Here is a 14849-nt window from a genome sequence, read left to right as displayed (position 1 = left end):
GGATTTGTAATGGATTCAAACTTTCAACCCCTTTTTAACCCTGTTAGAGGATGAATTTTACAAAACGCTGAAATTACTTTTCCTGTCTTTTAATAATATCCCCAAATACAAAGATTCAAGTCCCGCGTTCGAAATTTTTTTTGATATCCATACAAACTTTCAACTCCTTTCTCACCACCTTAGGGGATGAATTTTCAAAAACGCTGAAATTAGTTTTCTTGTATTTTAATAATATATCGTTTTACGAAGTTTCAAATTCCTAGCTTAAAATAAAACTTGAACCCCATACAAACTTTCATCCCCTTTTTAACCCCCGTAGGGGTTGAATTTCTCAAAATCGCTTCTTATCTCTTGTACACTTTATAAATGTAATCTAGTGTGCAAATTTTAACTTTCTATCTTTTGTAGTTTCGGCTCCGCGTAGCAAAAATCTCCAACCAAATTTTTCACTTTTTTACGTTTTTCTTGTAAAATTACTATGAAATTGAAAAAAACAAATATCAGCGATGAATTCTACGTCTTTGGTTTATACGAAAATGATACCAAACTTGCCCTAGTACCCACCAGGATCAGAGTAGATTTTTTTTAAAGATGACGGGTAGCGGCCGTCTTTGTACCCCACCCTCCCCCCCACTTCAGGCTAGAAATGCTTAGAATTACTCAAATATCAGATGTGATGAAGCTCATAGCTTAATAAAAAAATTTTGGGTCATGTATGGCAGCGTTACATAACTGACTCCAGTACGGTAAGCTGAAGAAGGCTTGTGTTGTAGGTACCCAGACAACGATATATGTTATATACAAATATGTACTTAAATGTATAGAAAACATCCATGACTCAGGAACAATTATCTGCGCTCATCACACAAATAAATGCCCTTATCGGTATTTGAACGCAGGGCCATTGGCTACACGGGCAGGGTCACTACCCACTAGGCCAGACCAGTCATCATGGTAAGTAGTTCAGTACATCGTTGATTGGTAAGTAGCCGTGGCAACCTTCCGGCTTCATCATCAGACCCTGAGTATCACCTAGTGTCAAAGATCTTGTTGAGACGAATCTTAACACTTACAGTTTTACACTCCCGAAAGTTACAACTCAAGTAATCAAAGCAATCCTCAGTGCCGTGCCGGCTGGCACCTAGACCACGTGGTACGTGGCAATGTCAAATGGCTAACCGAACGAAACAAAAATACGAATTATCTTCGTGTGGGAAAGAGAGAGCAGTTCTGTGTCGGCTTCTACAAAGGAAAACGGCGGCACATGCTTTGCTCCTTTATGACTCCTCTGGGCATATTCATTTTACTTGTAAAAGTTAAGCGCGACTTAAGTCGTGTTTCAGTAACGTCTAACCGTTACATTCCTGACGAAATGTATGGGATTTGACATTGACCATCAGTTTTGTAACGATTGCTAACCGGCCGTTAAAGGTGTTCAATTAAGTGAAAATGGCCCTCTATACGATGGGCTAACGTCGGCCACTCCAAGGGACGCAGCCATGCGGCAGAATGAGATAGCAATATCACTTGCTCCCTCTAACGCATAAATGCGTCCCTTGGAGTGGCCGACGTTGGTCCATCGTGTAGAGGAGCCATTAGGCGCGCGGCTCAGAACAGAATAATAATGGTTTGGAGAACAAAATAATTCCGTTCTTAGGGAAGAACGTTATAATTCCGTTCTTCGGGAATATCGGTTACCGAAATTAATTTGTTCTTTTACAAAAACGTTACCGTAATAAACCGGTATTTGTACGAACGAAATTAATAACGGTTTAAGAGCGATAGCAAATGGTTTTTGGTGGTCATTATATTTGTAGCCGTTTTTATAAGAGGTTAGAGCTAATTAATATACAATCGTAAAGCAGCGTTGTTGTAAGAAAACTCTCATTTTGGCAAAACTGTTTACTTATTTTAACAAAACATAACTTAACATGTATCTTAACATCAACAAAAAAAAAACAATCCTACACTTAGGTCCTTCTCTTGGCTTTGGTTACGGGTGTTAACCCGTGATATGTTGTACACTTCCACCCTTGTCTTGGCAAGGCTCAAAATATTTTAATTTTTTTTTTTAGTTTTTTGTCATCTATTGACCATATTAGACTATTGAAAAATAATGAAAAAAAAATCCGTGTTTTCCAGTTTCGAAAAATCATAAAGTATCATATTTAATACAATGCCAATCCCTCGACAAACTAGTTGCCAACTTTTTAGAATATGAATTCCGTAGAAATAAAAAGAAACACGTTAACAAAAAATATGTGAAATAGGGAGAGTATACAAATAATTAAAATAGTAAAAAATACTTTTTTTTATAACTTAGGGGACATTTTTTGCCATAAACAAAATTTGCCGCGCTACGGTCTACGAATATACAGTTTATATATCTATTACTTTAAAAATGTAAGTTCACTAACTAAATATAGTATGATAACTAATATAACATATTTAAAACATGTACATAGTTGTAGGAATTGCAACTCCCCAAAAGTATAAAACAATAAAAATTAAAATGTATCATGTAGGTACACCTATTTTGTCTACAACTTGGCAATGTATTAAATGTAATACACATGTACTTTTCTGAGTTCTTGGCAATGTATCAAATATGATACATAACAGTTTCATGTAAATATTCTGTGTGTTAAATGTTTTTAAATACGATCACTATGTAAATCCTAATATGTATTATTTTTGCTATAATAAATGAGAGAAGTTCGACATATTTATAGCAGAAATATTTTAATAAGTAATAAAGTGAACCTGCTAGATTTTTTAACCCTTAAATGCATAGTGTTGCCAAATGTCTACAAACCATTAGACAGCTCACAGTTTTAAAATAAAAAGGCTTACGTTCTTGAACGCACCTTTATACCAAACGTCAAGTAATAGGGTGATGATTTAAGGGTTAAATTTACGCAATATTTTTAATTTATAAAAATTACATTCGTTTTAAGACGAAAAGTCGGCAAACTTGGAAAAATCCACAAGTTGATAATTTTTAGTATGTGATTTTGGACGGTTCTTTCGGGGTATGTAATAATGTTATGTTATATTTAAAAACTTTATCATAGGTATATCACAAATAGTGTACCTTTCTAATGGTAGTAAAAATTTCATTTATATATTACTGAAAATTACATATTTACATAAATATGATTTAGCCAATTCAACTTCTAACACTGATTTCGGAGTGAAAATCGAAGTTATATTTTTTTCTACTATTTTTCCTAGAATCGGCAAACAATTATGTGATAATGTATAAATTTCGGACAAAAAGAAAAAATCATGCATTTAAGGGTTAATGTTCCATGTATCACGGGTGTTACAACGCCAAGATAAGGGTTAACTTTTAAAACCACTACTTATAAGCGTTATTTTATTCTAGAAGGAAATTAAACCCAACTAGTAACAGACTTGTTAATGAACCATTTTAAAAAATATAATTTTTTTTAGGAAATGGCTTGGTTGGATCTCATTTCCTTCTAGCTTTCTATAAGCTTTTTTTAGCATGCGGTTAAACTTTATGTCACGCAACCTTCTTTTCCTGCTAATTGAAGAATTTCTTCTTATTACCATGTCAAAATGCCGCCCTTCCTTTTTTAATTGCTGAACTAACAGCAGTAAATTTGGCTTAACTGGTATCTTCTTGTTAATTCTATTATGCCACCCTTCGACAAGATTTGTCGTCCTTTGTTTTTCATGAGCAACACTTAAAATAGGAAACAAAGGTATCCATTGCTTTAAAAAGTATTGCTGAAAAGCAATAAATTCATCAGTGTTCTGAATGGATCCAGCTGTCCCTATTATCTCCAACCAAGTTTCCGCTAAAAAGCGTGTTGGTAACAGGTTTAAATACGAACAGTATCTTTTAACCTTTCTACCATCAGACGTCTTGTTTAAATTTAACTCCCTGATTTTTTTTCTAATCGCCTTTTGATAGTGGAAATAGCAGCCACTGATTTTTGCGCCAGGATAAACCGCTCTTATAGCATTTATTTGTGCAATTTCGAAGTCGGACTTGAAATGACTAATGTCTAAGCCCAGCTCCTGTTTTAAACAGGTAAACAACCTTTCATAGGTAGCTTGTGTCTGATCTGGTAAAAGACAATATACACTATTGGCACAATATTTGGGCGAGAAGTGGTGGAACCTATTTCTGCGTGCAATGTGTATATTTGACGAAAAGGTTTAGACGCTCTTTTGCGAGTACCATCAGCAAAAATCGTACATGCGTTTTCTCGGATCAATTGCTTGGCTAAGTTGGTACAAAATACCAAAATTTTATTGTCGTCTCTTTCTTCAATAACTAAAAAGTTTTCGGCCAATGCTTTTGGAATTGTGACATCACTTAAACAGCGGAATGATAAGCTCTTTATATCTAACATTTTCTTTTTATGTCTATAGAGAGTATCTCTTTTGGAATGATATAAAGGAATTTCTTCTGGTTCCACCAAACCGCTCTCTGCCAGCTGTATAAATGAATCCTCAAATATTCCTTGGACAGATCCAAGATCGGCAGTTACTTTCTTCTTACACTCTTCAAATGTAATATCGATTATATTTTTCGCGTGGTCAGGCTCACACGTATGTTCGGTTTCTCTTATCACACAATCGCGGTCAATATTTAGGGTTACAGAGGCACTGCACTCACTTCTATTATGACAACGCCAAAGAGAGCTGCCGGTATCATTTTTCGTATTTAGGTGGTACCGGTGACCTTGTCTCAGTAACACGGGATGACCCCTTTTGCTCGCTATAAAAGTTATATCCATCTCGTCTTAACATAAAGATTTTCAACAAAATTAAAATTGTTAAATATTCACAATAAAATCGAATGAATATCTCATTGTAAATTTGACATTACGTCATGTTTTTTTATTAGCGGCCAGGATAATATCGAAATCTAATTTAACCTATGTATTAATAACCTCCTTAAGGGCTACTTGCACCATCCCACCAACTCGGGGTTAACCGGTTAAACCTTGAGTTACCATGGTTTCCAGTACACTTTGACACCGGGTTAACGGTTTAACCGGTTAATCCGGGGTAGCTGGGATGGTTCAAGTGGCGCTAAGTGCTTCTCCGGTATAATATGATAAATTAAAATGACACAATATTATTGTCTGTCCATAACACTCTCATACTTATTTAAGTACCTAAAATACATTGTTGACTGTTTGACGATGTGGATAATATTACGAAAAAAGGGTTAACTGCGTATAGGACAAACTGCTTTTAAGGCGAGCAGCGATTATGTCAAAATGCTTATATGGCGAACTCCGATTGGGACCAACTGCTACTAAGCCAATTCGCTGTTGGTCCGGATTTTAGGGCAAATTGCGTATTGGACTAAACGCTTATGGACAAACAGCGACCTGGACCAAATGCGAGCCAGACGAACGGCTAACAAATCTTATAAACTATGGAAAGGACCGCTTCGGCCTCAGTTTCATTTCGGCAACTTCTTAAGTAGTTCTCATTCGCATTTGGTCTACTGTTCCGATTCGCCAGCATTCCTATATCGTCACTTTCTTATCTCGCCCGCTTTCTTACGTGGGCCACTGTAGTAACTTGGTTATATTCCTAATTAGACTACAGTGCCGATTCGTCAACACTCCTAATTCGTCCATAGTGCTTACTCGTCAACATTCCTATTTAGACCACAGTGCCAACTCGTCAACTACATAGCAGCCCTAATAGTACATCATCATTATCATCAAAGTTATCTTTATGGTTAAGGACAAGTGTGACAACAGCAATTACTAATTGTAACTGCCGCATACTAGCTGGAAAATAGCACTTAAGAAGATATGAAGTGCACATTGACATTAATTTTATCTATGATTCAATGACACACATAAGTCAATTCAGTCAGTCGCTGAATCAAAAACTTCCAACAGTAAAATGTCGAATTTATATATTACTAAATCTCAGAGAGGCCGTGATTTGCTTGTTGTAGGCAATAAATACACGTACACTAAAAGTTCAGAGAATGTAAATTCTTCAAGGTGGAGATGCACAAATAGATGGGAATGTTCAGCGTCATTAACTTTAGATCGAGATCAAAAAAGAATTATGCGTGAAAGCCTACATATGTGTCGTCCAGATAAAACAAAATTAAAGGTGCGACAAATGATTGCAACTGCCAGAGAAGAAGTTTGCCAGAATTTAAAGTCTGTACAAGCAGTCTACGAAGAGATAGTGGAAAAAACGAAACACGACATTTCTCCGCAGCATGTTCCACCATATATGTCCGTAAAAAGCAGTTTATATAGAATGCGTAAAAAATATCTGGAAACTGATAAACTTATCTTTAGACATTTAAGCGAGGTAAAAGTGCCAAAAGGAATGGATAGCAAGTTTCACGTGATAGAGGATGGTGATGATGACAAAATTATCATCTTTTGTTCATTTCTTTCAAAAACCATTATAGAAACGAAAGTAAATGGTTCCTATTTCGGGGACGGTACGTTCAAATCTGCCCCAAAGCCCTTTTCTCAACTGTACATCATTCATTTAGACTATTGTTCGGACGAGAAACGCGTGTATATATTTCCAATAATATTCGCAATGTTGCCCAACAAAAGGCAAGATACGTACATACGCTTGTTTCATTTAATTAAAAATGAACTTGGCATTTCCATTGGTAGTTTTAAATGTGACTATGAAATTGCACAGTTTAATGCAGCTCGAGCAGTATTTCCGGACGCCGTGATCACAGGGTGCTACTACCACTTCAATAGAGCTGTGTGGAAGTGGGCTGATAAAAAAAAGGTCACGTCAACACCTGAAGGAAGAAAGGTAACACGATGGTGTGCGAATTTTGTTTTACTTCCACCAAACTTCATGCCAGAAGCTTGGGATGCTATAATACGCGAAGCACCAAATACCACAGAATGTAATATTTTCAAAAAATATTTTCTTGACCAATGGTATAAAAAAAGTCACAATTTCTTGAGTTGCTCTAACGATATCCACCGGACGACCAATTCAGCAGAAGGCTACCATCGGAGACTAAATTCAAAGTTGCATGGCAGTGAAAAACCAAATTTTTTTTTATCTGCAAGCTGATAATGCAAGAGGCCAGTCATTTTGACTGCAAAATTATGAGGAGTGCATTTGGGCCGTTTCCAAAAAATAGGAGCAGTAAAGACATTTACTTCGATAAAAAAATAATGTCGTTGCGGAGGAAACTCACGGTGACAGAGATATCTGCTATAGATTTCCAAAAAAAATGGTATACATTAAGATGGCGTGTTAACTGATGGTGTTGACCCTTTTGTGCCTTTCGGGGAAGGAGTTCAGATTCTACTTGTGTCTGTTTCACAGCACGTCTGTTTCTTACTTTACCGGATTCTTGGCTGGATTCTTCTTTGGTCGGTTTCTAATCAGGTCATTTTGTTAGGTTGTCAAATAACAGACCTATTAAGATTCTGATAATCAAATAAGAATTTGATAATCTAATAAAATGACATGCTTAGAAACCGACCAAAGAAGAATCCAACCAACTAAGAATCCGGTAAAGTAAGAAGACGTGGTGCGAAACTGACACAAGTAGAAACTGACCTCCTTCGCCGAAAGGCTTCTGTGTATGAAGTAGGTTTGTACGTATTATTATTTAAATATTGAAGGATTATTTATTTTCATAAGAAATTTAGCTAAGAAAAGTTCTTTTTTTAAGTTTAAAGCGTAATTTTTTTAAATTATGTAATTTACTCTAGTAAATTACACTTTTTCAAAACCTGCGTTGTAATTGTAAAATATAAACAAGTGTACAGTGTTGTCGTGTTTTTTTCTATATAGAGCGATTTTCGATATAGATGTCGGATTCTTTCTGGAAAGATTAGCATGGAAAGGCTCGCTTTTTAAAACGTAACTTTGGAGTACACTCAGTACCGTTAGAATGTATTTCTGTTTTTCATTTAAGTCTGAATTGTTTTGTTGCATAAGTATTATTAAAAAAATACACTAATTATTTTATACTCTGATCGTAGTTAATTATTTTATGGTGCTCCCACACTGGCTGTTATAAATGTTATATAACACAGTGTAACAAGGATAGCGTTATAAATGTAACATTGTTAAGATGAACAGGGAGAGTTAATGTTATATAACATTTATAACTATGTGTGGGAGCACCATACGGCCTTCTGGAATGTTCTATCTACTACAGAAATATAACTTTAACGTGCACTTGGTCACGATATTTGCTTCTAGCGACTACTACAAATAAAAACCATTCATCAAATTAGACAACATTTATATTTGTAATGACAAAAAAACTGAACGCACTATACTCTAATACCAACTTAAACATAATACATTTGCATACTGCTCCTGTGTTCTTTAAAACATGGGGTTATTTACACTCGATATTGTAAAATGTATGAAATTCAAAGCTTGCTTGAATATATTTACTATATCCAAAGTATGTGTTTCGTCAAAATCATGGTAGACTGGGCCTTCTCTCAATGTGATCCAATGGTTTTCTTGTAAATGTTCTTGACATACTAGGCTCTCCGAAGGTAAATATATGTTGTGGTTACATAACAAATTCAGTCTTATAAAATTATTAACCTTTGAGAGGTGAGTAATTGAGCATCCTATAAAGATGCAGCTATTTCTGTCAGTATAGACTCGCACCAGATCTAGGTGGTGGGAAGTATTTTGTTCTGTATTTTCTTGTTTGGGATAGCCTACAAAAGCCCTCTCTCCACTCATGTTAAATATTATCTTTATTTGATTTACGTTAGTTGATACAAATGTACGCTGACACTGTTGACATTTACCATAGGTATTATAAAATGTTAGTAAAAAAAATAGTTCTTTTATATGGCCAGGATCTCCAGTCAAATCACATTACCACAGAGTTCTTATAGTTCGAATCCCGGTAAGGGCATTTATTTGTGTGACGAACACGGGTATTTTCTATTTATTTACGTATGTATATTATATATCGATATATTTATATATAATTACAACGATTTGTCTAAGTACCCGCAACACAAGCCTTCTTGAGCTTACTGCGAGACTTAGTCAATCTGTGTAAGAATGTCGAAATAGAGTCGAAAAGTGGTAGACCACTTTTTTGGCTGACTGTACCCTACTATGTACGGCAGCGATAACAAAACGAGTTCATCTGGTCTGATCGGTAGGACAAAGCGGAATTATGATTTTCGGTAGTCCGATCAATCGGATCAATCGGAAAAAAAGTTCATGTGGTCCGACCGGTAGGACAAAACCGGTAGGACCACGTGGCCAGAGGGGTTGGTATAGTTGTTTTATATATTCGTGATGGTGCACCCGCCATTCTGATTCTCATGTCGATAACTACAAATAAAAACCGATATTGTTTTAAAAATGTATTTGAAATAAAGTAACTGAAAACAAGACTTGCTTGAATGACTACTGCTCATTCAGCGAGTACAACGTCATGTTCCTCAAGGTCGAGCGTCACCATACCTTTTTGAAACGTCATTCGCTATGCGAACGGTAACGGCCAGAAAAGCCCTTTTAAATATTTCTTTCAACGTTTGATTATGTTCAAAATATTCTTCGGCCAACATGTCCGCCATAAACTCATGCCGTTTTCTGAGACCAAAACTGTCATCCGTCTGCGTGGAAATATGCTCAGCAGATTCGTCCGTCTGAGTAAAGACATCTTGGGCAGATGAATTCGGGGTTTGTGAGAAGCTTTCTTCTAACTGTGGCTGAGGTGTTTGTGTGCCACGATGTACGTACAGGTCAGGTGTAGAATCGGTTGATCTCAACCTGAAAAACTCTTGTGTTTCAGCTTGATAAGCTTCCTCTACAAATCCAAGTAGTATTGATTGGCTATATTCGTTGTCCATCTCTGAAAAAAAAAACACTTGTAACTACCTATTTATCTGTCTTTCTTAGATACCTATTGAGCTAGAAAAAATATTTTATTTGAATAAAATGTGTGCTGCTTCTGACAGTTTAAGTGACAATCAGTATTAATTCTACATTCTCAATTCAAATAAAAGAACGCGGACGAGTTGGCACTTTGGTCGAAATAGGAACGTAGACAAAAATGGTATATTGACGATATCAGATATTGGACGAGTTGGCACTATGGTCAAAATAGGAATTTAGACAAAATGGGGTATTGACGATATCAGAAAGTAGGCAAGTTAGGAAGGTGACGATTTAGGAATTGTAGGCTGACGACATGGCACTGTGGACGATTTATGGAGATGACGAAATGAAACTGAGGCCGAAGCGGTCCTGAGCCAAGTCAATGGTCTTATTCCCTTCTCTTACTAAATACATTATCCTATAAACGGGTTAGTAGCATGGGGTCTAAAACGCAACTCGCCTAAGGAGCAGCTCGTCTAAGTCGCAGAAGGTCTACTTCGCATCTCGTCTAAATAGCAGTTTGTCTAAAACGCAACTCGTCTAAAGAGCTGATCGTCTAAGTCGCAGGTGGCCTGAATCGCATTTCGTCTAAATAGCGGTTTGTCTAAAACGCAACTGGTCTACAATTTTTCTTGAGTCGCAACTCGTCTAAGTAGCAAGTGGTCTACTTCGCAAGTATTAAGGACGTGGGAATTGACAATATTTCATAGATGAGTAGAATTGGCTACCTTGAGTTTTTTGAAGGTGTCAATATTATATTTTTTACCGATAGTAAACCTTATTACATGTAATTGTATTATTTTTATAACATGCCGTTTTTTCAAAATATTTTTTTGAATATTCATTGTGACATTTTAGTCGTTTGGTGTGGTGTATCGTGTGATGGCCTTTGCCTATCGCGAATAATGGCGTTATTAAAAAATATTATGACCTTGACGTTTGAATTGATATGACAGCTAACTAGGAGTCTATCACTTGACTGCCACAATAATCGAAAATCGGCTTTTCGCTATTAGTGTCCCTTTCATTTCACTCTAGTATACTATGTAAGATAGAGAAGACGAGACGATAACACTTCCTTTTTCGGATGTTGAGAATAGAACTCCATTCTAAGACCTGTCAAAAAATTAGCATAGACAATGGAAACTTAACGTGTATACTTAACTGAAAATATGAAAAAAAGTTTGGTCCACAGAAATTAGTAAATTTCTATCGAAAATTGAGATTCACCCTTTAACGTTTAACGAAGTTAAGATTTTAAGTAACGGATTAACGATTAACGTTATAAGTTAATCATTTAATTAACGGTACCCAGCTATGTCTCTTAGTATCTTTCTACGTCGCTAGATGTCCCTCATTATGATCACTCTCATGAGTCTCATGCTTCATGTGTCCAATTAAAATCACATTCGTAAAATTATAAGTAAATATTTATTAAACACAAGAAATTCCTTAAAAAACACAAACAAACATAAAACTCTTGACTCTAACATAAAAATCTTATTTTTAGTAATTTTACTTAAGCTATAGGCACTGTTTGCCATAGACTAAATATGAAATCCTCCATAGTAAATGTAGGGAAAAATAATTATACTTGCTTTTATTTTGCCTTCACACTTTAAATTTATGCGTATTTTAAGTTTCTTTTAATTTCTGTGAGGTTTTCCAAACATTCAAAAGAATTTATTCTGCCTTCTTGAAGTTTATTAAGTTCGTTTTGATAATCTTTGCTGAATGCAATGTCTTTCTTTTTTCTGTTTTTTGTATTTAAGAAATTGTTTGTAATTTTAATGTCTTGCACCTTTGATTCCAGCCTTAATTTCTCCAGAAACAAAATAAAGGTAGGCCTTGGTGGCACGCGAGTGTTTAATCGACGGTGCCACGCTTCCGTACTGTTTGTAGTACGGTGGGTTTCTTCTGCACAACTTACCATTGGTAGATTCATCCATTGCTGATGGACATATTTATGGAATTCCCTCATCTGAGTTGAATCTGTAAATGTCTGTAAAATATTTATCCACGCATCGCCAAGGTAAGGTGTAGGCAGTAAAGGCAGGTTGGCTGTAAGCCGGACGACTTTGCGTTGTTCAGCCGTAGATGTAAATTTCATATCTTCCGCCTTGGTCCAGATTGCTTTCGAAAAGTGAAAATAACACCCTGTTATATCTGCTTCCGGATACACACTTTTAAAGGCTGTGTACTGCGCAACTTCGTAGTCGCTTTTATAAAATTTAATATCAATAAGCAGCTCCGATTTTATGATATTGAATAGCCTCTTATACGTTTTTTTCGTTTTATTTGGAAGGAGAGCATACACAACCGGCACAATATTTGTTGTCTCATCATTGCTTCCAACATCCATGTGCAGAGAAAATAGCTGCTTGAAAGGTTTTGGTACCCTTTTAAAGGTGCCGTCACCGAAAAATTGCTGCCCTCTTTTTAGTGTTCCGTACAAAACTTTGTTTACGGAACACTTATGGGATCACTTCGGTCTTGCAAATCAGTTAAATACGTTTTTCTCAGAGACCGTTTGACATAGATACCTAAAATTTGGAACAGTTATAGCAATTACCACCACTCATATTGTAAATAAGTCAAAACTGCTTATTTCTTATTAAAGGGGGAAATTTAGGGGGTTGAGAGGGGTAGGCTGAAACTTTTTTCATTTGTAAGAATCGTGTGGGGTACCATTAGAAAGCTTGCAAAAAATTGAGTCGATGGACTGATTTTGACTTCATTTTAGACTGCAATAGTTTCGTCAAAAAATGCATTTAAAGTTGCAAGTTTTCATACAAAAATTTTCACCTCTGTCCTGGCGATTTTCGCGAAAACTATAGCTAACAGGCAGCTGACCAGTCAATACCCAACTTAAAGAAGCATGGAGACGGCGGGAAAATTATCAGCTTAACTTTATCTTTATTAGTTTTTCAACTGCAGCTTGACCTTTGGTTGCTTAGGGCTAGCAAACTGATGCTTACACTGGTCAATTCATATTAGGCAGTAATTTTAGCGAGAAACATCCTTAGTTAAAACTTTGGCATTGAAATTTATGACTTATGTCTTTGACACAAAGTTTAATTCTGCTTGCTTATTTTTGTGGGATATTTAATTTTATCTCAATAGCCTACTATAAGTACGAGAGGGATCTACAAAATACGACCTTATTATATTGCAAATAAGTTTAAATTTCGAACGAGCTTTCCAAACAATGGACTAGGCATCTCAATCTCGAAAAATTCAAATTAAGAATTCCGTTCTTGACTGTCGTTGTGTTTTTTTTTTCCACAATAGGATACATAGAGTTAGTAAGGCGTATAGAGATAATAAAGTCATTTAATATTTATGAACAGCTTTGGCCTCATGTATAAATTTTATTGAGAGTATCTGATTCGTCGAAACAATATACACAATATTCCTTTTCATTAAGTACCATTACATTTCTGTATTAATTGTATAATTATAATATCTATTAATTATATTCAGTACTTATGTATATTTTTGAACGGATCGGTGAGCAACAAGATTCAGGGCTATAACCGCGAAAATAGAAGTTCGCAAATTGCGAGCATTTTTCTCTGTCACTCTAATTACGCCTTCATTGGAGTAAAAGAGAAAGATCCCCGCAAATTGCGAATTTCGGTTTTCGCGGTAGCCCCTCAGTCCTGTTACGAGAAAATAATTTTGGAAGACATTAATAGTATATGACAGTTAAATATCACAATTTTTAGAAACAAAGGTAAAATTGACGAAATATTTAAAGTAAGCCGATCTTGTTTTTTAGCAGTTCTAAATAATATTAAAGTCTATATATATGGCATAAAACTAGAAACAAAAAAAAAAAAGAGTTCTAAATTCAAATTGAAGGAGTATACACATTTAAGGTATTATAGGCCAAGCGCGCACCACGATTTTAATTTTTGCGACACGATTTTAGAATCGCGCTGTAATATATCGCAGAAAATTCACTGCGCGCACTGCGATGAAAAAGTCGACGATTTGTTCATTCTCAACATGGATTTCCTACCAGTCGCTTGTCATGAAACGTGTCTTTAATATGCGATTGCTGTATGACTTTGAGCATTTATAACACAAAGGTGATCCCCGTCTATTTCCATAATTAAATGGTCAACATTTGGTTTGCTGAGCGAAATGCCGACTGAGGTCCGGCCGGGGTGCGATTTTATTATCATAGTGCGCGCGGGGCCATACAACTCCGCATGCTGCAATTCACTTTGCGACAATCGCGTCGCAAACAATCGCGGAAAAATGTGACAAATCACAATTTTAAAATCGCTGCGATTTTTTTGTCACATATATATGCGCGCACTAACATATAAACACATACGTTGCATTTCTGCGACAAAATAATCGCAGGACAAAAAATCGTGGTGCGCGCTTGGCCTTACTCTAAATTATTATAATACATCAAGCATTCGCGAGATGCTCGACTTCGGTATTCAAACACAAAGCAATAGTACAAGAATCTAACTAAATGCAAAGGCCGAAGGAGCGATTCGAAGATCCGAAGCGTCCGACAGACGCGCGCCTCCCGTAACTTTTCCAAGTATTTTTAAGTACAAGTTTAGTGTCTAAGTCGCAAGATCCAAAGGCTGAAGTCGCATTGGGCCGAAAGCCCGACGCATCCAGGAGGTCAGTTCTAAACACAGGTAATTAATACAAGTATCTAAATGCGACGGCCGCGGCCGAGCTCCGCGTAGGGCCGAAGGCCCGAAGCCTGCAAGATGTCAGTGGTTAAACACAGAACTGACAGCCTGGACGCTTCGGGCCTTCGGCCCTACGCGGAGCTCGGCCTTCGGCCTTCGCATTTAGGTACTTATACTATTGTTCTGTGTTTAAGTACTAACATCCTGGACGCTTCGGGCCTTCGGCCCTACGCGGAGCTCGGCCTTCGGCTTTCGCATTTAGACACTTGTACTATTGTTCTGTGTTAAAGCACTGACATCCTG

The 14849-nt window shown here is 36.4% G+C and overlaps 1 pseudogene; it reads right to left on the bottom strand.

Moving 5' to 3' along the window:
• Nucleotides 1-1595: 1595 nt before the first annotated feature.
• LOC134679138 (uncharacterized) lies at nt 1596-4775 on the bottom strand (annotated as a pseudogene).
• Nucleotides 4776-14849: the final 10074 nt, after the last annotated feature.

Source organism: Cydia fagiglandana, chromosome Z, assembly GCF_963556715.1.
Source record: "Cydia fagiglandana chromosome Z, ilCydFagi1.1, whole genome shotgun sequence".
Classification (NCBI taxonomy): Eukaryota; Metazoa; Arthropoda; class Insecta; order Lepidoptera; family Tortricidae; genus Cydia; species Cydia fagiglandana.
Note: the sequence above shows the minus strand (reverse complement) of the source record. Positions and strands in the feature narration are given on the sequence as shown.